Genomic DNA, 27844 nt, shown 5'->3' with positions numbered 1-27844 from the left:
AAAAAATCTCTATAAATTATGTAGTATACTCACAGCTACTTTGTAAAGAACACATTTCCATCATTCCAGTGTTCCAGATTCCAACAGAAGAAATCCACAGAGGAACAGTAAACAAAGAATTCCAAGAATTGTAATGACATATTCAGTCCAAACAGGAGAGGCAAATCCATTGAAACACAGCAAAAGACAGAGGGGAAAAAAAAGTTACTTACATGTAACTCAACAAATTAGAGGTAAATTACAAAGAAATTAAAGGCAGACTTTTTTCTAAACATGTCAAAGTAATATATTTTTGTGTGGGATATAATGCCAGTGAGTTTAAACCCATTTTCAGCAACTGTCCTGCTGAAATATAGAAAATAAGGCCCATTATTGCACCCTGCAGTTGAGGTTTTACAGAAATGGTAGAAAAGATACAAAAGTATAAAGTTCCAGGAAGGTATACAGGAACCAAGTTTTAAATTACAAGAAGAAAAAAAATGTAAATTTCATGCAATTTTGCTTTGTCAGTCACTGGATTAAGACAGCTCAGATGAGACAAATGCAAATGTTTTGGTTAAAACCTTTTTATACAATGCTGTATTTCAAGTTCTATTAATTAAACTGAAGTCCAGAATTTAAAGAAATGTAGACATTTAGATATAGGAAAAGGAAGGAAGCTAAAGATGATAAGCAGAAACAGATGGAAAGAGGAGACATATGTGAACTGTGAAAACTGAAAGGCAACTAATGAAGCACAGAAAATAAAATAGATAATCCTTGGCCAAACTGTGAAAAGTGTGCATTTTTATACTGATACAAATCTATGAGTTATATCACAACCCACTTCAAACAACTGGAGTCCGTTTTATAGTTAAGGTAATTAAATGTAATAAACAAAACCCCAGTTTTAAAGTTAATTACAAAATTATTCCATGACAAAATCATCCAATGACTTCCGAACTTCCTCAAAAGTAAAAGCCGAAGTCCCAATGATGGCCTACAGTGTTTCTCTACCTTAGCAGCATCTTAGAATCACTTGGGGGAGCTTTTATAAAATCCTAATGTCTCAGCTGCACCTCCAGATGAATTACATTAATCTCTGCAAGCGAAACCCATCCATCAGTATTTTTTAAAGCTCCTCAAGTAGTTCCAATGTGTACCAATGAAAGCCACTAGCCAACAAAGCCTAGCAAGATCTGGCTCTACTCTTACTTCTGGCCTCATCTCCTGCTACACTTCCTCCCCTTGCTCACTTCACTTTCCCCAACACTGAATCCCTAACTACCCCCCAAACATACAGTGCATACTTTCACTTCATGGCTTTTGCACTTGTTGCTTTTTTTATTTGGAATAGTTTTTTTTTTTTTTTGAGACAGAATTTCACTGTGTTGCCCAGGCTGGAGGACAGTGGCGCGATCTCGGCTCACTGCAACCTCTCTCCGAGGTTCAAGCAATTCCCTGCCTCAGCCTCCCAAGTAGCTGGGATTACAGGCATGTGCCACCACACCCGGCTAATTTTTGTATTTTTAGTAGAGATGGGGTTTCACCATCTTGGCCAGGCTGGTCTTGAACTCCTGACCTCATGATCCACCCGCCTTGGCCTCCCAAAGGGCTGGGATTACAGGCGTTAAGCCACCGAGCCCAGCCACAGATTATTTTTATTACTCAAATGTCACCTTCAAAAAGGCCTGCCCTAATCACCTTATTTAAAATTACGACCCTACTCCTCACCTTAGCACTTTGCTGCCTGCTGTATGCTTCTTCTTAGCTCTTGCCATTATCCAACACACATTTTACCCAACTTGTTTACTGTGACCTCCACCCTGCCCACAATGTAAGCTCCATCAACGCAGAGATTGAATGAATTACATAAATGGTACATCAAAAAAGGAAGCTACTGAGAGCAAGTTGCACCAGTAGTTTCAAAGAATACAGTATTTTAGACTGCACCTTGAAGGAACTCATCAGATAAGAGGTGTAACAAAAATGACTCAGGGTCTGCCCTTGTCTCTTATTCACTGCTTTATCCTTAGCAACAAGAACAGTCTTTGGCACACAGTATTATTTTAAAATTGTGAAAAGCGGGAAACCATTCCAGGCAAAGGGGTAGGCCCTAAAGTGGGGATGAACTTGGTATTTCCAAGAGTAAAAAGAAAGCCGAGACAGGTGGATTGCCTGAGGTCAGGAGTTTGAGACCAGCCTGGGCAACATGGTGAAACCCCGTCTCTACTAAAAAATACAAAAAATTAGCCGGGACTGACAATGTGTGCCTGTAATCCCAGCCATTCGGGAGGCTGAGGCAGGAGAATGGCCTGAACCTGCCTAGGGGGTGGAAGCTGCAGTGAGCCGAGATCGTGCCATTGCACTCCTGCCTGGGTGACAGAGCGAGACTCCGTCTCCAAAAAAAAAAAAAAAAAAAAAAAAGAAGGTCCATGAACTATAATGAAGTGAAGTAGTGGACAAGGGGATGAGTGATAGGAAATGAGGTCAGGGAGGCAAGCAGGGGCCTGATCATTTGGGACTCAGCCAAAGTAGGAAGTATATGGATGTTATTTTAGGCATGATAGGAAGACACTAGAGAGTTTTTCATAGGCAAGTGACCTGATTACTGTTTTAAAGATAGCTCTCAGCCATCCAGAGCGGTTCATGCTTGTAATTCCAAACTTTGGGAGGCCAAGGCGAGAGGATTGCTTTAGCCCAGGAGGTTGAGGCCTCAGTGAGCTGTGATCATGCCACTACACTCCAGCCTGGACAACAGAGTGAGAAATTTCATGGTTGGTTGGTGCTGAAAATATAGATTTAGGAATCATCGCCATACAGATACTATTGAAACAGGATTGGATTCCCAAAGACAGACTATAGATAAACAGGAGGTCAGCAGGGCACGGTGGCTCATGCCTGTAATCCTAGCACTTTGGGAGACCAAGGCGGGTGGATCACAAGGTCAGGAGATCGAGAACATCTTGGCCAACATGGTGAAACCCCATCTCTACTAAAAATACAAAAATGGGCCGGACTTGGTGGCACATGCCTGTAGCAGTCCCAGCTACTTGGGATGCTGAGGCACAAGAATCGCTTGAACCTGGGAGGCAGAGGTTGCAGTGAGCTGAGATCGTGCCACTGCACTCCAGCCTGGGCAACAAGAGAGAAACTCCAGTCTCAAAAAAAAGAAGAAGGGGGTCGAGGCAAAGCCCTGGAGCAGAGAAAGATCAGTCAGTGGAGACAGGAAGAAAACCAAGATCATCTCAGGGATGGAGGATTCATTTAACTATGCTGAATGCTACAGAGAAAGATACCATTACAGAAACAGACATACTGATAAAATTTGGAAATAAGGTCACTGGTAACTTAAAAAATAAGAGCAGTCTCAGTAACATGGTGACAAAGAAGAGTAACTAGGATGATTTACAGTAGACAATTATTTGCATGTAATTATTATAATAAATATTTTTTTAAATAAAATTATTTTAAACATTTTGTCAGTTCCCCCATATGACTGATTTCCCAGAGGGAGAGAACCATGTCATATTCATCTCTATGTTCTTAGCAAAGTAGATATTTTAAAAATCTGAATGACTACTCTTTCAGGAAAACGTCTTCTGAGGAAGAAACTCTGTACAAAGATAAAACATGGGTTTGGCTAAAAACATATCATCCCAAAATTCGTATAGAAGTGTCCTATCAGATACAAAAATATGGCTCTGAAGCTACCTAGCACAAATACTATTTAGAAAATATACTAATAATTTGGCCAGGCATAATGGCTCCAGCCTGTAATCCCAGCATTTTGGGAGACCGAGATGGGCAGGTCTCTTGAAGTCAGGAGTTCGAGACCTGCCTGGCCAACATGGTGAAACCCTGTCTCTACTAAAAATACAAAAATTAGCTGGGCATAGTGGCGCACACCTGTAGTCCCAGCTACTCTGGAGGCTGAGGCAGGAGAATCGCTTGAACCTGGGAGGCAAAGGTTGCAGTGAGTGGAGATCGCGCCACTGCACTCCAACCTGGAAGACAGAGCAAGACTCTGTCTCAAAAAAAATAAAAAATTTAATACTGGTCGATTAAAACATATAGACTTGTCATATCTCATAAGAATTTTTCCATACCCTAAATTCTAAAATCAACCATAGTCTGTAATTCAAAAGACTTAACCACCCACTGATTCTTTTCCTGCACAAATGTTCACAGTGCCAGTGTGAAATATCTCGGGATAAGGAAACATTATTTATAGATGTGAGTGATACAATTGTGGCATTTATAAGTATGTATAAATAAAAGTATATTCACCCAAGCTTCTACAAAAATACCCCTAGGTCTTTAAAGTATTCCTTGATTTCAAACATTAGTCATTTAAGAAGAAACATTTATCAAATAATCTTTTCTAAAAGCGTATCTGCTAGATATGCTTTACAAAATCTTTTAGATGTTAAATCTGTATGTTAAAAGCATAGTTAAGAAAAATCAAACTACAGTAACTCCACTGTTTGATGGAAAAATCAACTTAAATACAATATCCGGTAACTTAGTTCTAACCTTCCTTCTAAGGTTACATTAGTTCAGCACAAATATATTCAAGTAACAGCACGCTTCAAACAAGTTCTAATAGATAGATTACTGAAATTCTTTAAGAATTCTTTACGTTCTCTTGCCATTTGTTCCTATTCCAAAGTTACCCAAATCTTGCTATCTAAAATGCCATTACCATTTTTAAAGCTCTGAATACTAATTTTCAACAAATTTTCCAGTAGATAAAAATTTTCCAATAGAAAAAAGCAGCAACTTATTTAGAAAACTATTAAATATGCTTTTTAGTAACAACAAAAAATTGATCAAGGGGAGTTTGTAACAGAATGGAAGCCTAATAAAAATCAGAATTTGAGAAAAACAACCCTAGAAGGAACTACAAACCTTCAACTTCCCAATATCATTACAAAATGAGATGTTTAATAAAAAACTAAAATGATTAGGGATTATAATGCGCACCTCAAATTACCTTAACACACCCAAATTCTATTTGCAGTTTAAACATCAGGCTACAAAAATCCAAGGTTTACATTAGTAACTTTGTATTTCAAAAATAACCATTTATCTTTTCTAAATAACTTCAATCTGCCTCCCTTTGGATTTTAAAATATATATATGTGTATATATATATATATATATATACACATATATATAGCATATTGTTTTACACACTGACGAAGTATGTTTCTCCTAAAGTGTAAGTAATTCTAAATATGAAAAACAACCACAGACTACAAAAGGAAAAGATATTAATGCAGAAGTTTACTTCTCAACTCCTTAGTATTCCTAACAAAAGCCTTATATCATACACAGATATGTGTCTGGTACTTGCTTAGTCAAATTCCTACCATCTCTCATACAGCCTAAGGGAAAAGTTAAAGAAATTCATTTGCCATTTAAATGTTTTAAATATTTTAAGTATAACTGGTCTAAAAATGCCTAGATTCTAGATTTAATATAATATGAAAACTAAAATATTACAAGATTACATAGGCATGTCCTAAATATCAGTTTTTATGTTCCTCATCCCTCAACTATTTTAAAGGTTCATAACCTATTTAGCATGCCCCCAGCTCTCCTCTTTTTACTGATATGAACAACTGGGTACTGACAGAACCAACTTTTATTTTCTTAACCCTATTCTGGATTCTCAGTTAATCTGTTAAAAAGATTCTAATATTTAACTCTATAAATACATACAAGAATGAGATAACTTAAAATTTAAATCAATTTTTCTTTGCTCTGAACTTAGAGTTCAGATCTTAACTTCCTAGACTTACCTCATCCCTTCACTCATTCATTCAACATACTTACAATATGCCAAGCATATATGTGTGTTCTAGTAAACAGGAATATAAAAGCTAATAAAAACAAGATCCCTGCTCAAGAAGCTAAGAATCTAATAGGGAGGTGAGATAAGCTAGAGGACAATTAAAATAATTCAGTGATAAATGCCCTGATACAGGAAAGCACAGAAGGATATATGAGAGCAAACAAGGAAGGGTGTTTCATCCTATCCTGGGATCAGATCCTTTAGATACTGAAGGACTGACTAGTAGACCTGAATTTGATGAGAGATGAGGGTGGGAGCTGGAGAATATGGGTCTCAGTCAGTTGAGTTATTAACTGCAAAGGCCCAAAAGCAAGAAGAGAGTATGGTTCCCTATAGGAACTACAAACAGTTCAATACAACTCATTTTTAGGATCAAGGAACTATAGCTTAGGAAAGTTAAGCAAAAGTCAGATGAGGAAGGACTTTGTTGGCCATACTTAGGAACTTAGACTTCATCTTGAAAGCTTAGGAAGAACATTAAAGATACAAAGAGGAATGCACAATCACATGAATTCACATGCAGAGTCACATTCATACTTTAGAAAATTACTACTGACAAGAATATTGATGATGAACTGGAGGAGAAAATGGTAGTAATCCCAAGAGCTGCTCCAGCTGCTCAGGGGAAAAATAAAGGCTTGAACCAAGATAGACGTAGTAAGGATAAAGAGAAATATAGGTTAGAACTCTACTAGCCATTAAGGTAGCCACTAGCTACATGTGGCTACTGAGTACTCGAAATGTAGCTAGTCTGAATTAAGATGCGCTGTAAGTGTAAAATATCATATTTTAAAGACTTAGTATAGGAATCAAAAATATCTTATTAATAATTTTATACTGATTGCATGTTGAAATAAAATTTTAGATATCCCAATTACATAAAATATAAAACTAAAGTTAGTTTCACCTGTTTATTTTTACTTTTTAAATGTGGTTATTATGAAAGCTTAATTAGATATGTGGCTTGCATCAAATTGCTATTGGACAATGCTAGGTTAGATATTAAAGACATGAAATGACAGATCTCTGTAACTAACTTGTAGAAGGGTGATAAAATTCAGATTTCTTAATTTGGGCTTGAGCAATTAAGATGAATGGTGAGTACCAACTGTTAAAAGTAGAAATCATCTGAGTTAAGGTGGACTTTGGGAAGACAATGTCTAGTAGGCAGTTGTATATATAAAGGTTAGAAATGCTAGAAACATCTAGGTTAGACAGATAATGAATATCTTAAGTAATCAACATTTAAATGGTATCAAGGCCATGGATATGAATCCAAATACAGCATACAGAGTAGGAAGCAGGCCAAGAAGCAACACCAACATCCCATCATAATCACCTAAACAAACCTAGGAAAAGCTGAGAGAAAAGAAGAATCAAAGAGTTCCCAGAAGCATTTCAAAGGAGGTCAACTGTAGCAGCCCCCTCAAGAAGTGGTTAACTATACCAAATGCTCTGGAGTGGTCAATCTAAGGATACAGAAAAATCTACTTATTGTCATTGGAAACCACTCTCAAAGCTGTATCAATGGAAAGATAGGGGAAGAAGGCAGACTGGAAATAAATAAGCAGAAAAAAAAACTACAGGAGGTGAGTATAAGCAATTTTTTTTAATGCTTATCTTTGAAGAGAAGAACAACAGGATAGCAGCCAGAAAATACAAGGTCAAGAGTTTTAAGCACTTAAAAAAAAAAAAAGGCAGATGGTTCTATTTCTGTGAATGCTAATAGAAAACACCAAGTAGCAGACAAAGTTAAGTAAGGACACAGATAACATTTATGGAATGAAGGACAGGATTTTCCCTAAGTACCAGATATAAAACAACTTGAAAATCCCAAAAAAAGAGAAGAGAAGTAGGGGATTTTAAGAAGTAAAGATGTGAAACAGCAACCATAAGAATAGAGAGAGAGACTAGGAATACATAACAGCCATCCAAGCAATTTTGTCCACCTGGTTAAGGCTGAAGACCATAAATCTTTGACTGTATCCCTGAAGCCATGTGATCTTTTCCTCCAGTAGCAATCCATAACTTGAGTACAATAAAATTGGCTGTAGGAGTCATTTGAAACTTGCTTTGCAGGAAGGGTACACAAAAGTACAAGACCAAGAGAGATGACAAATACAGATGAAGTAATTCAGTGAATGAAAATGGAGAGGATCAAGGATGGAAGGCAGGAAGTAAAGAAGACAGTAAAAAAATAAGTTGCTGGGCACGGTGGCTCATGCCTGTAATCCCAGTACTTTGGGAGGCCGAGGCAGGCAGATCACCTGAGGTCAGGAGTTCAAGATCAGCCTGACCAACATGGAGAAACCCCATCTCTACTAAAAATACAAAATTAGCCAGGCGTGGTGATGCATGCCTGAAATCCCATCTACTCGGGAGGCTGAAGCAGGAGAATCCCTTGAACCTGGGAGGTGGAGATTGCGGTGAGCCAAGATCACGCCATTGTACTCCAGCCTGGGCAACAAGAGCGAAACTCTGTCTTGAAAAAATAAATAAATATATGTAAGTTGTGGTTAAAATGGACTATACAATTAAGATTTTAGAAGTGGAACGTAAGTTGCAGATGATAGCCCCACAGGGTTATTATTTCTTTTTTTAATATTTTACTTTTAAATATTTTTTCTTCCCACCCATTCCTCCATAGGGCTATTAAAAGGATGGCTCTCAGATGAGAGAGAGAGAGAGAAAAAAGGATGGCTCAAGCACAGTCAAAAAACTGAAGCTAACTTACTGAAAGTGTCTTACACATGAGCCAAAAATGTCCCAGAATGATGATGGAGCTTGGAGCAGAAAGAAAAATTGAGTGTTAGATGTCATCTTTAATATTAGAACAAAACAGGGGTGTGGTAGCTGAAAATTTTAAGAAGGGGTAGAAAACATTGCTGCTAAACAGTAAAACTGTAAGGAAGCAGGGTTCTTTTTGAAGGAGAATGGCCTAGAATCTAGACCAGTGTTGTATCATGGAAATATTAGGTAACCACATATGTAATTATAAATATCCTGGTAGAGGGGTCCCCAACTTCCAGGCCATAGACTGGTAGCGGTCTGTGGCCTGTTAGGAACTGGGCCGCACAAGAGGAGGTAAGTGGCGGGCAAGCAACTGAAGCTTTATCTGTATCTCCAGCCTCTCGTATTACCGCCTGAGCTCTGGCACCTGTCAGATCAGCGGCAGCATTAGATTCTCATTGGAGAGTGAACTCTATTGTGAACTGTTCATTCAAGGGATCTAGGTTGCGCAGTCCTTATGAGAATCTAATGCCTGATGATCTGTCACTGTCTCCCATCACCTCTAGATAGAACCTCATCTCTTAAAAAAAGAAAAAAATAAAATAAGTATTAGGCTGAGTGTGGTGGCTCACTCCTGTAATCCTAGCACTTTGGGAGTCCGAGGCGGGTGGACTGCCTGAGCTCAGGAGTTCAAGACCACCCTGGGCAACATGGTGAAATCCTGTCTCTACTAAAATACAAAAAATTAGCCAGGTAGTCCCAGCTCCTCAGGAAGCTGAGGCACAAGAATTGCTTGAACCTGGGAGGCAGAGGTTGCAGTGAGCCAGGATGGTGCTACAGCACTCCAGTCTGGGCGACAGAGCGAGACTCTGTCTCCAAAAGTTAAAAAAATAAAATGAGGCCAGGTGTGGTGGCTCACGCCTGTAATCCCAGCACTTTGGGAGGCCGAGGCGGGTGGATCATCTGAGGTTGGTCAGGAGTTCGAGACCAGCCTTGCCAACATAGTGAAACCCCGTCTCTACTAAAAACACAAAAATTAGCCAGGCATGCACCTGTAATCGCAGCTACTCAGGAGGCTGAGGCAGGAGAATCATCTGAACCCCGGAGGTGGATGTTGCAGTGAGCTAAGATCGTGCCACTGCACTCCAGCCTGTATGACAAAGTGAGACTCCATTTCAAAATAAAAATAAAAATAATAAAGTGAGTACTAGTGCCCAGTACTGGGTGACAATGTGGAAAGAGAGACACTCTCCTACATGACTTTTGGAATATAAACTTAAACCACTTACTTAAAGGGCAATTTAACCATGTGGACCAAAAACTGAAGTTTTTATTGTCTTAAATTCAACAAATTCCACTTCCAGAAATGGATAGTCTTGAGAATCATACATGATTAAGATAAATGAATATTCAACAAAGCACTGCTCATAATAGTAAAAAATTGTAACAATTTTTGATGAGTTCTAAAGACAAGTGAAACTAAAATTGTATTACAGTACCTCCATGTATTAAAATACCAGGCAGCTATTAAAAGTAAGGTTTTAGAAAAATATGCATGGACAGACAATGATATATTGACTAGAAAAACATTCTTAAACACTTGTCACAGGAGAACATCAAAGAAATTGGTGGAGTAAATACTTCAGAAAATTCTGCTTCATTAAAAGCAAGGAGAAAACTGACACAAACTGTTCAAATCAACTTAACTTAAAATTCTGGAAATTAACTAAAAGCTTGCAGGAATCCAGGTAATGCTGATTCAAGAAAAGGGGCTGAGCCTTGGTAAAAACAGCAGCTCTTGCATTTTAACTTGCCCATTCTCATCTCTCTACCTCTACAGTAGCCTTGAAAACCATCAGCACACAATCACAGTAAAAACCAGCAGCCTAGTGGCAACTGGAAAAAAACAGAACAATCATGGAATGCTTTCAAAGCCTCACTCTCAAACTGCTGTCATTATTTGATGTGTCTGGTAGTCCCTAAAGGCCCACTCACAAGTGACCACTAAGATAACCAAGCAGAGACTTCAGTGACAACATATGGCAAAAATTAACTTCACAGAATTAGTTTGAAAAGGAACTAAGCAAATAACAAAAAGCAACAACAATAAACCCTGCAGAGAAGGGAGAATCTGATTTCCAGAGCTGCCACACTGTATTATTTGAAATATCTAAAATGTCTAGTATTCAAGAGAAAATTATGAGCCTTGCAAAAAAAACTCAAAACTGCATGGCCCATGTACAGGGGAAAAAAGCAACAGTCCCTGAGAAAGCCCAGACATTAAACAAATACTTTAAACCTGCTATTTTAGATATGTTCAAAGAACTAAAGAAAAGTCTAATAAACTGTCAAGTATGAAAACAATGTTCATCAAATAGATAATATCAAAAAAGATAATTTTTAAAAAATCCTGGAGTTAAAAAATATAATAAATAAAAGTATTCACTAGAGAAGCTCAACGAAGGATTGCAGCTTGCAGAAAAAAGAATCACCAAACCTGAAAATGGGTTAAATAACATTAACCAATTTAAGTAAAGAAAGAAAAATGAACAGAGCCAGAGACCTACAGAACAAAATCAAACATGAAGTAAGGGAGGGAAGGAGAAAAGGGGTGGGTTTAGGAAGGAAGGGGCAGAATGTATATTTGAAGAAACAGAACTGAAAACTTCCCAAATTTGAAGAAAAACATTAGTATCAACATCAAAAGCTCAACAAACTGAATAAGATAAAATCAGAGACCCACACATAACCAAACTGTCAAAAACCAAAAACAGAGAATCTTGAAAGCAGCTTATGAGAAGCAACTATGTGTATATGAGACTGTAAATAAGAATAGCTGACATCCTATCAGAAACCATGGATGCCCGAAAGCAAAAGGATAACATATTTCAAATGTTGAAAGAAAAAGACTGTCAACCAAGTGAGCTATGATGGTGCCACTGCACTCCAGCCTGAGTGAGAGTGAGACCCTGTCTCAAAAAAAAAAAAAGACAAGATGTAGAAAACAGCAAAATTACAGGTGTAAATCATATCACTACTTAGATTAAATGTAACTAATGTATTTTGCTGTTTCAGGTATAATAGGACTCCAATCAAAAGGTAAAGAATGGCTATGTGGATTTTTAAAAGTAAGATCCAACTATGTGGTGCCCACAGGAGACATGTTTCAGAATCACAAACACACACAGATTGAAAAAAAAGGACAGAAAACAAGAGAGAGCTGAAGTAGCTACACTAATATCAGAAAACACAGACTTAAAAGACATATTGTTACCACAAAGAAGGATATTTTATACTGACTGAAGGACCAATCCATTGAGAAGATAGAACAATTTTAAGCATGTATGTCCCTAATAAAAGAGTCCCCAAATTGCACAAAGCTAAGAAAATGAAAGGTTAAAAAAAAACAACTGAACAGTAATACCTGACCTTCGACACCCTACTTTCAATAATGGGTAAAACAACTAGACAGATGATAAAGAAGCAGAAGACTCAACAACACTATAAACCAACTAGACCTAACACATAGCTGTACAACATTCCACCCAAAAACAGCAAAACACATTCTTCTCAAGTGCCCATGGAATATTCTCCAGAAGAGACCATATGTTAGATCACAAAACACGTCTCAATTTAAATGGGCTGAAAATCATACAAAGTATATTCTTCATCCACTAGAGAATGAAGTTAGAAATCAACTGCAGAGAAAAATCTGGAAAATTCACACACTTGTGAAAATTAAACACTACACTCTTTAATAATCAATGGGTCAAAAACTAAATCACAAGGGATACTGGAAAATACTTTGAGATGAATGAAACTAAAAACACAACATGCCAAAATGTATTGAATGCAGCTAAATCAGTGCTTAGAAGGAAATTTACAGCTGTAAATGCCTATATTAAAAAGAAAGATCTCATATCATAACCTTCCATCTCAAGAAACTAGAAAAAGAATAAACTAAACCCAAAACAGGGAAAACAAAATAAGGAAATGATTATTTGAGCAGAAATAAATGAAATACATAAAATAGAAACATTAACAAAACCACAAGTTGGTTCACTGAAAAGATCAACAAAATTGACAAAACCTTAGCTAAACCAGCCAAGAAAAAAAAAACCAGAACACTCAAATTACTAAAATCAGGAATGAAAGAAGGGAAATCACTACCAACCTTTCAGAAATAAAAAGGAACCTATGAACAATTAATTCCATGCTGACAACAGATCAGATTATAACCTAGAGGAAATGCAAAAATTCCTAGAAAGACATAAACTACCAAAACTGACTCAAGAAGAAACAGAAAATCTGAATAGACCTATAATAGATTAGTAACAAAAAATAACTAACACACACACACCCCAAAAAGGCAAAAACACAACTTTACACAAAGCACATGCCCAGATGTCTTCACCGGTAAATTCTATCAAATGTTTAAAGGTTGTACAATCCTTCAAAAACTAGTCCAAGAAATAGAAGAGGATTAAATACTTCCCAACTCATTTTATGAGGCCAGTTTTACTCTGATACCAAAACCAAACACATCGAGTAAAAACAACCAACCAATATCTTATATGGATGGAAAAAAACATCAACAAAGTACTAGCAAACCAAATCCAGCAATAAAAAGGGGTTATACACCATAACCAATGGGATATATCCCAGAATGAATATGTTGGTTTTACATATGAAAATTAATCAATGTAATACACTAAATTAAAACCCACACACAACAAACACATAATCATCTCAGTAGACACAGAAAACACATTTGACAAAAATTCAACACTCTTTCAACGATAAACACACTTAACAAACTAGACATACAAGGGAACCTCAACCTCATAAAGAACATCTCAGAAAACTCACAATGATGAAAGACTGAATGCTTTCACTCTAAAATCAAGAACAAGACAAAGATGTCTATCATTGCTACTCCTAATCAACACAGTTCTGGAGGTTCCAGAAAAGGCATTTGGTAAAATAAAGAAAGAAAATGCATCTAGATTGTAAAGTAATGTAAGTAGTATTTGCAGGCGATATGATCTTATAAATAAAAAATCCAAAAGAATCCACTAAAAAAAAAAACACTACAGGAACTAATAAAGTTGCATGATATAAGATCAATATACAAAAATCAATTGCATTTCTATAAAAAAATTAAGAAAAAATTCCATCTGTGATAGCATCAAGAATAAAATACCTAGAAATAAATTTAACAAAAAGAAATGTAAGTCTTATACATGAGAACTATAAAAATGTTGTTCACAAAAACTGAAGACCTAAATAAACAGAAGATACTTTGCATTAATGGAGTGGAAGACTTAATATTGTTAAGATGACAATACTCTTCAAATTGATATACAAGTTCAACACCATGGCTATCAACATCCTTGTTGGCCTACTTGTAGAAATTAGCAAACTAAGCCTATAGTTCAGATGGACATTCAAGGGAACCAGAATAACCAAAACAATTTTGAAACAGAACAAAGTTGGAAGACTCACACTCCCCAATTTCAAAACTTACTGCAAAGTTAGTCATCAAAACAGTGTGGTACTGCCATTAAGGACATATAGATCAATAAGAAACAAATGAGAATCCACAAGAAAACCCTTACATTTATGGCCAGTTGTTTTCACAGAAGTTGTCAAGACCACACAATGGAAAAAGACTAGTCTTTTCAACAATGAGTGATGAAACTACTGGATAGCCACATACAAAAGAATGACTCCTATCTCACGCCATACACAAAAATTAACTCAAAATGGATCAAAAACCTAAACATAAAGGTCTAAAACTATAAAACTCTTAGAAAACATAGGGGTATATTTTCATGACCTTGGATTAGAAATGCTTTCTTGACTATGACATCAAAAGCACATGCAATAAGTAGATAAACTGGACTTCATCAAAATTAAAAATGCTTGTACTTCACAGAACACTATCAAGAACGTAAAAAAAAAAAACCTGTGGAATTGTAGGAACTACTTGCAAGTCTTCTATATGATAAAGGACTTATATCCAGAATCTATGAAGAATTCTTACAACTGAACAGTAGTGAGACAACTTCATTAAAAACTCAGCAAAGCATTTTAATAGACATTCCTCCAGAGAAGGTGTACAAATTGCCAATAAGCACATGAAAAGATGTTCAACATCATTAGGGAAATGCAAATTAAAACCACAATGATACCAGCTCACACCCAGTAGGATAGTTTTAAAACACAGGCAATAACAAGTATGGACAAGAATGTGGAAAAACTGGAACTCTCATACACTGCTGGTAGAAATGTAAAATAAGGCAGCTGCTTCGGCAGTTAGGCAGTTCTTCATAGAGTTAAACTAGAGTTACACTACACTATGATGCAGCAATTCTATCCTTAGGTATATATCCAAGGGAATTGAAAACTATAGGTCCACACAAAAGCTTGTACTCAAAACATTCACAGCAGCATTATCCATAACAGTCAAAAAGTAGAAAACAACCCAAATATCAACTAATGAATGGATAAATGAAATATGGTAGTATATATACAACAGAATAATATCCAGCAATAAAATGGAACGAAGTACTACTGAGACATGCTACAACACAGACAAAACTTGAAAACACTGCTAAGTGAAAGATGCCCGTCACAAAAAGTCACATTATATGATCTCATTTATATAAAATGTCCAAGATAGACAAATCCATAGAAACGGAAAGTAAATTAGTGGTTGCCAGGACAAGGGAAGAGAAGGGATGGGGACTGATTATTAATGGCTGCAAAGTTTCATTTGGGGCTGATGAAAATGTCCTAAAAGTTGACAGTGACAATGGTTGCACAACCCTGAATACACGAAAAACCACAAAATCACGCTTTCAAGGGGTATATTTTATGGCATGTAAATTATCTCAATAAATCTGTGATAAAAACAAGCATGTACTGTACACTACCTTTCATAAATTGTTATATCTCCTTTCTCACACATATCTTCTCATATGCGCAAAAAAATACTCACAAAAAATCAATCAGAAACTGATGAGATCCATTACCTCTATCGATGTGTGGGAAAGTGGTAGAAAAAAGGAGAATGAGAACAGGGTAAAAGAAAGGTGGGAAGAATACTAAGTCTATTAACACCATGGTAATTTTCCATATATTCCCATTAAAAAAACAAAATCAGCCAGGATGTGAAAAGAAATAGTAACAAATAAAACTAATTGTATTTCAGAAGAATAACATGAAGACACTGAAGGGGGTGGACAGAAAAGAATATAACTAACTTTGGAAAAAAGTATTTTGATTAGCATAAGGTATTAGCATACTATATTAACTAACAGTATTGGTACTGCATAAGGCTAAAGACAAAAAAAGCATACACAAATATACTCTAGCAAGTAAGCATATTACATAGTTCTGAAGTTACATCTATGTGTACAATAGATTTTTCCAAGTATGTAAATAAATTGTAGATGAAAGCCAGGTTTCTCAATGTTGAAGAAAAGAGTTACAAGGAAAAGAGAAAGGCTAGACTGAACTCTGCATTAATAGATTGGAATCGATGTACCAGTATAAATTCATGGTTTTTAGTATACATATGCAAATATTTTTACACACATATACAAAAATACAGATGTATATATATAAATTCATATATTGCCTACCGCTGTCTGTTCAAAACATCTACTAGAAGCAGTGACACCCCAATAGCAATGAGCACTTCTGGTGCCCAGATCTTGGTTCTTAATCACTACTCTCAAAAAAAGGTTGCTGGACTCCTTGGACAATGGTTGATTCCAAGGCTTAGGCACGAAAAATACAAGATGAACTAGAAAGTAAAGAAGTACCCCTAAAAATGATGGGTACACAGTGAAATGATGAACAAGAGCCACCTGAAAGGTCTATCAATGGACAACTGAACAATGAAAAAAATTAATATATAACCGAACTGATGAATAAATAAAAGAGCTCTTCCTTACAACAGAATCCCAGCTTTTTTTTTTTTTTTTTTGAGAAGGAGTCTCGCTCTGTCGCCTAGGCTGGAGTGCAGTGGCGAGATCTCGGCTCACCGCAAGCTCTGCCTCCCAGGTTTAGGCCATTCCCCTGCCTCAGCCTCCTGAGTAGCTGGGACTACAGGCGCCCGCTACCATGCCCGGCTAATTTTTTGTATTTTTAGTAGAGACGGGGTTTCACCGTGTTAGCCAGGATGGTCTTGATCTCCTGACCTCGTGATCCACCCACGTTGGCCACCCAAAGTGCTGGGATTACAGGCATGAGCCACCACACCCAGTCAGAATCCCAGCTTTAAAATGTAGCATCATGTACATGTAAACAGAAAATCACGTAACAGAAAATCACCAGTAACACAAACAGCACAGTAATAACTGCCATAGGCAAGAATCATTGACAAGATACTAAAGTTAGTGGGTAAAAGTGTAATGAGAAATAGTGTATTTGCACAGTCCAACAAAAAACTAGTACCTAAAATATAAAAAAAACCCTTACAATTCATTAAGACAAATAACCTAATTTAAAAATGGACCAAAGATTTCAATGGACCACCAAAGGTGACAAACAGATGGCAAATAAGCACAGGAGATCCTCAACATCATTAGTCATTAGGAAAATACAAATTAAAATTACAGTAAGTTATCTCTACAAATCTATAAGAATGAGTAAAATTAAAAGCAGTGACCATTCTAGGTGTTGGTGAGCACATGGAACAACCTGAATTCTTATTCACTGGGGGTGAAAATGTAAAATGTTACTAATATATTGCAAAATAATTTTGCAATTTAAAAATTAAACATACATCTACCATATTACTTACCCCAAGAATTTACCAAAGAGAAATAAAATGTTGAGCCACTACCATTACAGCTTTTTTAAGTTTACAGAAAAAGCATGAAAGAAAATACTCTCCAACTTTTAACAGTTTCCCCAGTGACCAGCACACAGCAGGTATAAAACATGTGTTTGTTAAATGAATGAAGTTGTTGAAGTTCTAAACTAATGACTTAGCAGCAATACTACCAATAGTTAACAGCAATGTTACAGTAATATAATATCAATACATTATTGATGTAATGAACTTAATGTCAATACTACAACTGATAAGTCTCTTATTTCAAAGAGTTCAAAAGCACTGATACACTATCGAATGTGAAATGATCAATATCCCAAGTTACTCATCATGTCATGGTTGGTAAAAGCTTCTCAGAATGGGTAGTTTTGATATGGGCCTTCCTTAACAGATGATAGAACTTCAAGGCAGGTACAAACACCATAACCAGAAGCAAGAATACTAATATTGGCCGAGTGCAGTGGCCACTCCTGTAATCTTAGCACTTTAGGAGGCTGAGGCAGGCAGATCACCTGAGCTCAGGAGTTTGAGACCAGCTTGGTCAACATGGCAAAACCCCATGCCTACAAAAATACAAAAAAAATTAGCCAGGCATGGTGGCACACGCCTGTAATCCCAGCTACTGGGGAGGCCAGCAGCTGAACCCAGGAGAGAATGAGAATCGCTTGAACCCAGGAGGTGGAGGTTGCAACAGTGAGCTGAGATCACGCCACTGCACTCCAGTCTGGGTGACAGAGCGAGACTCTTTCCAAAAAAAAAAAAAAGGAATACTGAATATTACTCATTGTAAGCAGGAAAAGGTCAAACCAAGGAGGTGCTAAAATGACCTAAAAGTTTTTAATATATAAAAGATTCATAAGGCAGTATACATACAGCTAGCTAGAAATCTGAATTCCAGTATCTGCTGTAACTTATTTGTGTTCAGGCGGGTAAGTTACATAACCTTTCTGAGCCTTAGATTGGGATAACGTCTTGATGAGGTTATTTGTAAGGTATATACAAAACAATTAACATAAAGGGTTTGGCACTTCACATACAGTAAGTACAATAAATGACAGTTGTTACAGTGGTTGCCCTACAGATGATAGTTATTATTAAGGCCTCTGGACTTATATCTTGCAGAAAAGTTATTCCCAAACCTGGCTATAATCAGAAGAATATGGGGAGCTTTTGATTAAAAATAGAAATCTGTGCCCCAGTCTAGAAGTAGGGAATTAGAATCTTGCTGATAGAGCCCAAGAAATATTTTTAACAAGAGCTCTAGAAGCCAATACTATAAATAGACATATTTATTTTACTATAATAGGTAAGTTATTTTGTAAAAGTAATGTTTTAGGTATAGTAATCTTAAAAGATTTATTTATTAAATGAAGTGGGAAGAGACTGGAAGCCATAAGAACAATGAGGAAACTATCCTACGGGGGAAAAAGGTCCTTTGTTTACCTTAGCTAGATTCTAATTGTTAAATGAAATCCACTACCCACCAACCAGAACTAGAATACACATCCTTCAATTAAAAAGCAATGGAGCCTCCCAAAACTTTCAACACAGATTCAAATAAAAGATGTTTCCATTAAGCATAAAACCCCCATTCCCTTGACATTTCCCTTAACCCTGGCCAGTACTAACGTTGATGGTGCATTTATATCATATATCGTGCTATATTTGCATGTCTGTAGCATTATTTCTGCATTTCCTCTGTGTTGACCACATGTTTAGCTTTCAAAAAGAAAGGGGCTTCAACTTTTCAGCAAATCCAAAACTATTCCAAAATTTAAAAAAAAAATGGGGGGGTGGGGAAGGGACGTGGGGCCTATGTCTATGTAATTACCTCTCTAACAGCACAGCACCATGCACTAACACAAACAAGTATTTTTGGTGGGTCTACTTGCCAGCTAAGTCATTCTAGTTATCTTTTTCGCCCACAGTTGAAGTTGAGTTAGCCATCTCTCTAAAAACTGTTTTTTTTTTTGTTTTTTTTGTTTTGTTTTGGAGACAGAGTATCATTCTGTCACCAGGCAGTGCAGTGGCTTGATCTTGGCTCACGGCAACCTCTGCCTCCTAGGTTCAAGCAATTCTCCTGCCTCAGCCTCCTGAGTAACTGGGATTACAGGCACCAATCACCATGTCTGGCTAATTTTTTTGTTTGTTTTTTGTTTATTTTTGAAACGTTCAAGCGATTCTCCTGCCTCAGCCTCCCGAGTAGCTGGGATTATAGGCACCTGCCACTGCACGAAGCTAATTTTTGTATTTTTAGTAGAGACAGGGTTTCACCTTCTTGGCCAGGCTGGTCTTGAACTCCTGACCTCATGATCCACCCACCTCGGCCTCCCGAAGTGCTGGGATTACAGGCATGAGCCACCGCGCCCAGCCTTAATTTTTGTATTTTTAGTAGAAACAGGGTTTCACCATGTTGGCCAGACTGGTCTCGAACTCCTAACCTCAAGTGATCAGCCCGCCTCGACCTCCCAAAATGCTGGGTTTACAGATGTGAACCACTGCCACCATGCCCGCCTCTTAATAAGCAAGCTTCTAAGCCCCACTTCCCACCTAGTGAGTTATAGAGTCTCCAACCGTGTTAAACATTAGAAATGTTTCCAATGCTGGTCCAGGGTTTAGGACCACTAATACATTCCTAATTACAACCTATATATTTAGAAAGAATACAAATTAACTTACAATGATTGAAATAATTTATTTTTCCCCTTGTGGCTAATTTGTTTAAGTTAATCATAAAAGAAACCAAGTTTATATACTAAACTTTTATTATTAGAAATACTTTAAAATGTTAATATTTGAGAGAACATTAGTTTCTGGAAAATTTTTCCTTGTATAGATCGCCTCATGCCCCAAAATGTTACATGTAATAAATAAGGTGGTACTCTCCTTATTTTTTAAAAAAATATATAAATGGAAAGAACTAAGATAAAATTATTATGAGAATTTTGCCTCCTCTTACACAAATAATGATCTCACTCAAAATATTTACTGTATTCTCTAAAACTGAAGGACAATACATACCAAAATCTTCCTCAAAAGAAAGAACTCGGCTGGGCACAGTGGCTCATGCCTGTAATCCCAGCACTTTGGGAGGCCAAGGTGGGCAGATTGCCTCAGGTCAGGAGTTCGAGACCAGTCTGGCCAACATGGTGAAACCCCGTCTCTACTAAAAATACAAAAAAATTAGCCAGGTGTGGTGGCGTGCGCCTGTAATCCCAGCTACTCGGGAGGCTGAGGCAGAGGAATTGCTTGAACCAGGGAGGTGGAGGTTGCAGTGAGCCTCTGTCTCACCACTGCACTCCAGCCTGGGTGACAGAGCGAGCCTCTGTCTCAAAAAAAAAAAAAAAAAAAAAAAAAAGAACTCATTACAATCTGAATGGACAATAAGAATATATAAGGATACAAAATGTCACTCCTGCAAAGAAACACTAGCATAACCCTGAGTCTGAAGCAACTGCTGCTGTGAAACGTACCAGCTGAAATTTTAAATAAGTAAACATCTGGCCGGGCGCGGTGGCTCACACCTGTAATCCCAGCACTTTGGGAGGCCAAGGCGGGCGGATCATGAGGTCAGGAGATTGAGACCATCCTGGCTAACACGGTGAAACCCAGGCTCTACTAAAAACACAAAAAATTAGCCAGGTGTGGTGGCGGGCGCCTGTAGTCCCAGCTACTCGGGAGGCTGAGGCAGAAGAACGGCGTTAACCTGGGAGGCGGAGCTGGCAATGAGCTGAGATCGCGCCACTGCACTATAGCCTGGGCGACAGAGCAAGACTCCGTCTCAAAAAAAAAAAAAAAAAGGAAACATTTTAGTACTACCCAAGAAACTGGAGACCTCAGTCTATATTTGAAGGACAACGAAGTTTCACACAAATCACTTTATTCTAATTTCCTTCAACTCTGTTCACAAACTCACTTGCTAAACATAAAAATTCAAAGCACAAATGAATACATTTACAATTATCAGAAAATGTTTATTTTCTATCCTAGATGTCTTCCTAGTATTGAGACCCTACAAGACATGTCCACTTGGATGTCCCCCAGGCCTCTCAATTTCATGTTTCAAATTACCTATTTCAAGAAATAGCATCTATTCATCTACCCATTCACTCAAGTCAGAAAGCTCAAATATTCTGGACTCATTACTCACCACCCACATCTTCCCTAACACCTTACAACCATCCCCCTCATGTCCTTTCCCATTGCCCTGCTTCTTACCAATTTTTAGTCCTAAACTGCTACATTAAACTCCTTCAATTTAATGGCTCCAACCTGGTGCCCTGTCAACTCTCAACAGAGAGAATTATCATCACGATTCTTACGATTACCACTTTTCTTTTAAAGCCTTCAATAAAGATTTTTAAATTCTCAGCACAGCAATACCAGTTGCCTACTTACCTCTTCTAACCTCATAACCTGATACTAACATAATTTCTCAGTCTAGAATAATTATCTTTACTCCTTCACCTCCTTTACCTAATCACTCCTACCGACTTTCAAAGATTCACCTTCTCCAGCATGGAAAAGGTATCCTGATTTGAACTTTCACTGTATGCTCTACATACCTTTATATCGTATCACAAATTTTTTACTAAATGCAAGCCAGTTATGGGTTGGGGACACAAAGGTGAACAAAACACAGGCCTAGACTTTAAGCACAGTGGAGGCAGAAACATAAAGTCAACTGCAATATAGTCTGATAACTTTTTTTAAGCTAACATCTCAGTGTTTATTATATGCCAGACATCATGCTAAGGATTTGTCATGTACTATCTCATTTACTTCTCCAATAACCTTATGATTCCCACATTACAGAGAAGGAAAAATAGAAGTTCTGTTATTTGCCAAAGGTTCAGTTAAGCTTTAGAACTGAGATATGAATCCAAGTCTGACTCTAGATCCGAAAACTCTTAATCACCATGCCTCTATTTCAACTGCCACAGCATTTAATCCAGTTTCCCCAGTGGCCAGCACACAGCAAGTACAAAACGTGTATTTGTTAAGTGAATGAACTTGACTGTTGAAGTTCTAAACTAATGACTTAAGAGCAATATTACCAATACTTAACATCAATGTTATGATACTATAACATCAATACATTATTGATATAATGACAATGTCAATACTACAACTTTTAAGTGGTAGTCTCCTGCTTCAAAGAGTTCAAAAACTAACAGTTAATCTGTTAGATACACTAACAAATGTGAAAAGATCAATATCCCAAGTGACTCATCATGTCAAAGTTGGTAATAGCAAAACACTGGAAATTAATGTCTATCAGAGGCAGACATGTTAAACAAATCAAAATATATCCCATATCATGATCTATCCATATGCTATGGTCTTAATGTGTTCTCCCAAAATTTGTATGTTGATACTTAATCACTAGTAATGGTATTAATAGGATTAATGACCTTATAAAAGAGGTGCAAGGGAGGTGCTTGGCCCTTTTGCTCCTTCTACTATGTTAGGGCACAGCATTTGTTCCCTCCAAAGGAAGTAGCATTTAAGGTGCCATCTTGGAAGCAGAGACGCCAAACCTGCTGGCACTGTGATCTTAGACTTCCTAGCTTCCAGAATGGTAAGAAATAGATTTCTGTTCCTTATAAATTACCCAGTCTCAGGTATTTTGTTGGAGCAGCACAAACAGACTGAGATATCATGTAACGGTTATGTAGCTGTATAAAAGAATAAGAATGCTCTTTATGTACTGATACGGAATAACCCAAATTACACTCATTGGAAAGAAACATGTGGGAAATAATGTGTCTTAATGCTACCAAGGGTGGGGGCAGAAAGGATAAATGTTTTTAACTTCCATATGCAAAAAACACCTTTGGAAGAACATACAAGAAACTGTTAACACAGGATGCCTGAGGAGTAGGAAACTGGGTGACTTGGGGGTAGAAGTAAGAAGGATATTTCACTGTATCTCTCTGTTTAACCTTTTGAATTTTGAACCAAGTGATTATATTACCTATTAAAAAAACAAAAAACAAAAAAAACCAGGCCGGGTGCAGTGGCTCGCATGTGTAATCCCAGCACTTTAGGAAGCCAAGGCAGGCAGATCATGAGGTCAGGAGAGACCAGCCTGACCAACATGGTGAAACCCCGTCTCTACTAAAAATACAAAAATTAGCTAGGCGTGGTGGCATGCGCCTGTAATCCCAGCTACTCAGGAGGCTGAGGAAGGAGAATCGCTTGAACCCAGGAGGCAGAGGTTGCAGTGAGCCACGATCATGCCACTAGCCTGGGTGACAGAGCAAGACTCCGTCTCAAAAAAACAAAACAACAACAAAAAACCTCCCAATAAAATTTTTAAAAAGCAACCAGGTGCGGTGGCTCACACCTGTCATCCCATCACTTTGGGAGGCCAAGGCAGGTGGATCACCTGAGGTCGAGAGTTCGAGACCAGCCTGACCAATGTGGAGAAACCCTGTCTCTACTAAAAATACAAAAATTGGCAGGGCACAGTGGCTCACGCCTGTAATCCCAGCACTTTGGGAGGCCAAGACGGGCGGATCATGAGGTCAGCAGATTGAGACCATCCTGGCTAACACAGTGAAACCCCGTCTCTACTAAAAATACAAAAATTAGCCGGGCGCGGTGGCGGGCACCTGTAGTCCCAGCTATTCAGGAGGCTGAGGCAGGAGAATGGTGTGAACCCGGGAGGCAGAGCTTCTTGCAGCGAGCCGAGATCGCGCCACTGCACTCCAGCCTGGGCGACACAGAGAGATTCCATCTAAAAAAAAAAAAAAAAAAATTCAGCTGGGCATGGTGGCACATGCCTGTAATCCCAGCTACTCGGGAGGCTGAGGCAGGAGAATCACTTGAACCGGGGAGGCGGAGGCTGCGGTGGCTGAGACTGTGCCATTGCACTCCAGCCTGGGCAACAAGAGTGAAACTCCGTTTCAAAAAAAAAAAAAAAAGTTTTAAAAAAGCAATTTCAGAAATGAAAACAGAAACATCATAACATCCATGACCATAGCTTTCTTGATTGCTATGGTGTCAAAGTGTCTGATACTTCCTGGAGTCAAATACTTGTTAAATCAATGAACAAAGTTTACAAAAGTTTCAAATTACCACTGCAGGAATATTTCAAATATATTTTATAAAGCACAGCAAAACTGGTGGAAAATAGTTTTGATTTTCCTGAAAACAGTCAATCAGAGCCAAAGATTTTCAGGGCCCCATCCCAGGCCTATCATTTATCAAAGTGTGAAACACTATGAGAATCTGTATTCTTTGAAAAACACCATGACGTTCATTTTATTTGAAATCTTATATAATAAAGAAGTTATAGGGATGGGGAGACTTTAGAAAGTTACCCAGAAAAAACACTTTAAATGAGTCAACTGTATACATATGTCAGTAAAGCTGTTAAAAACAAAAACAAAAACAAAAACACTAATTCATGGCTATTAGAAATCTTATCAGTGGTTACCTGGGGCAGTAGAAGGAGAACTCCAACAGGGCACAAGAAACTGTGGGATGGTGGAAGTATTCTCTATCTTGATTAGAATAAAGGCTACAAGATGTGTGTATGCACATCAGCAATTCATTGAACTAAATACTTAAAATCCACGTATTTTTTTCTATGAAAGCATACAATAATGAAGTTACTTGATAAGTTGGAAAGCATTTGGAAATGTAGACTCCTGGGTCCCTCTCCCAGAGATTGCTAATCAATGGGTCTTGTAGTGGGAACCAGTTAATCTGCATTTTTAACTCCAAGCCATGGTTGACCCTTCAACCATACTTTGGAAAATAATGACCTAGCATAATGTTCTATGTCCAGTAATTACTGATCATGCTTTGCAAAAATATATCAATTAATGATAAACTTTTAATACAAAAAAATCTAGGTAATTTTGATTCCCAAGTTTAGGAAATACTAAGAATATTAAGTGGTAGGAGTTCCAGGAAGAAGTAAAAAGTAAGACAGTTAAGGAAGCTTGTTCCTTCTTCCCCGTCTCCCACAATCCTTCAATAGCTCTCCATCACCTAGTGCAGTGGTTCTCAACCAAGGATGATTCTGCTCCCCCACGTGACATTTGGCAATGTCTGTAGACTTTTTTTTCATTTCACAACCAGAGAGAGCATGTGCTGCTGGCATCTTAGCACGATGAGAGCAGGGATGCTGGTAAATACTGTACAATGCGCAAGACAGCCCTCCCCTCCCTCAAATAATTACAAAACCTCAAATGAGAAACTCTGACCTGGAGCCTCACCTCCAATAAAGCTACCAGAAGTAGTCAGTTGTGTCCCAGAGTTAAACAACACAACAGAATTGAGATGTTACAACTTCAGGAAAGTCCATTTTTACTTCCAGATCAGTGGGGAAGGAGGAAGAATATCATCTTTATATTTCACATAAAGCAAACAAACATTGAATAAAATGCAAATGACACATGAATACTTAAGACTTAGAAAACTTCAAAATAATGTAAGCAGGAGCAGCTTCAGGCTATCCCCCCAATCACAGGGGATACTTAATTCTCAGCTTTCAAAGTATAGTATTTTTAAAGTTAACACTGGCCTAAAACATAATACTGTACATAAACTTTAGCATGACAGTCTGTTGCTGCAGCATAGTTTAACCTAGTGCTATGCAAAGTGTGGTCTGTGGACCAATGAGCCAGTCTGTGAATTATCAGTTTATGTCAGAAAAACACAAATTGAGAGCACAAAAATGGAAAATTTAATAGCAGAATAATTTTATGTCTATTGAAACTAATAATAAAAAATTGGGGCTTATAGTTTATCTTTCTTATTCCATTTCCACTTTTTTTATTTGCAGTATAGTCATGCAGTATGTCCAACGTTTGGTCAACAATGGACATTTATGACAGTAGTCCCATAAGATTACTATGGAGCTAAAAAAATTCATATCACCTGTGATGTCATAGCAGTCAAAAGTTCATAGTACAGCACATCATCTTTTCTATGCTTAGAAGCACAAACACTTGGCTGGGCGTGATGGCTCACATCTATAATCCCAGCACTTTCGGAGGCCGAGGTGGGAGGATCACTTGAGGTCAGGAGTTCCAGACCAGCCTGGCCAACATGGTGAAACCCCGTCTCTACTAAAAATACAAAAATTAGCTGGGCGTGGTGGCGAGTGCCTGTAACCCCAGCTACTTGGGAGGCTGAGGCAGGCAAGCACCTGTAATCCCAGCTACTCGCGAGGCTGAGACAGGAGAACTGCTTGAACCCAGGAGGTGTCAGAGGTTGCGGTGAGCCAAGATTGCACCATTGCACTCCAGCATGGGCAGCAAGAGCGAAATTACGTCTCAAAAAAAAAAAAAAAAAAAAACCAAAAAAAGAAACACGCTTACCATTTGTCATAATTGTTTACAGTAGTCAGTACAATAACAAGCTATACAAGCTCATAGCCTAGAAGCAATAGGATATAGCCCAGGTGTATAGTAGGCTCTACCATCTAGGTTTGTGTAGGTATAATACTCTATGATTTCTCAATGTACCGTATTGTTAACAACGCCTAACTGTAGTTTTTAAAATTACAATCTAACCTACTCTGACTGGTGTATCTATTGAGTAGCAAAGCCAAGATCTGCATCCATATCTAACATCAAAGCCCATGTTCTAAATCATTATTAAGATTTTGAACTCAAACCCCAATGTGTAATCCCTACATCTGGATAGCTGGACTGCACCAAGTGTAAGTCACAAGGATTTAGTGTGTATCTGGTCTACGGCCTTCAACACTTAATGCCAGCCAAGCTGCCTCTTTGGCCCCTCTTCCCCAAGCCCATGCTCAAAGCTTAGTCTCCAGATCTCTGATGATGCAAAAGGACACAGGAAGACAAAAACAAAGAAAAGATTCATCCTCAAGGCCTAAAGCAGAGTCACCAAATGCTACCCTTTTCTTTTGGAAGCCACCCTGGTTTCTGGCTATGGGGGATAACATCCTCTCAAATAGGAGTAGGCCTCAGATCTCTCTAATCATGTGAGCTACATGGAGTACAGGATAAATGAATCCAAAATAAGAAAAAGCTGCACAGACTTAACAGTCTTTAATTTTAAAGTCTTCCTTCCACACACCAAGACCTCCAACCCCTAACATAAGGTTCGAAGACCTTAGATTTGACTCATCCATATTGTACATTTTGACCACAATCCTTAAAAAAAATTACTTCCCCACCCAGTACACAATACCTGAAAGAAAATTTAATCTCCCTCAAAATATTAAGTGCAATGTCCACTAATGGGTCACAACCTGCAGTCTTCAAAACACTGCTGTAGAGTTCAATGGTCTACATTTAACAGTATGCTCTCATATAGCGAACTAAACCCATAATCAAACTACCTTACAATTCTGCTCCTTAAAAACATAATTTTTCTTCAGTTTCTATTATATAATAAAGTTTGTCTTTACAGTCCAAACTTAGTACAAAAAAAGAAGT

The 27844-nt window shown here is 37.8% G+C and overlaps 1 protein-coding gene across 2 annotated transcripts in view; it reads right to left on the bottom strand.

The window, feature by feature from the left end:
* SEPTIN7 (septin-7) overlaps nucleotides 1-27844 on the bottom strand; it is a 104402-nt gene that overhangs the window by 73861 nt on the left and 2697 nt on the right. Inside the window, exon 1 of one of the 2 annotated variants that reach the window (XM_003833365.5) lies at nucleotides 34-83. The exons of the other annotated variant lie outside the window; for it this stretch is intronic. The gene's annotated coding sequence lies outside the window, so the exon portion shown is untranslated. Of the gene's footprint in view, nucleotides 1-33; nucleotides 84-27844 lie in introns of those variants that run through there. 2 annotated transcript variants of the gene reach the window in all.

Source organism: Pan paniscus, chromosome 6 (assembly GCF_029289425.2).
Source record: "Pan paniscus chromosome 6, NHGRI_mPanPan1-v2.0_pri, whole genome shotgun sequence".
Lineage (NCBI taxonomy): Eukaryota > Metazoa > Chordata > Mammalia > Primates > Hominidae > Pan > Pan paniscus.
This window is presented reverse-complemented; position numbering and strand designations above follow the sequence as displayed.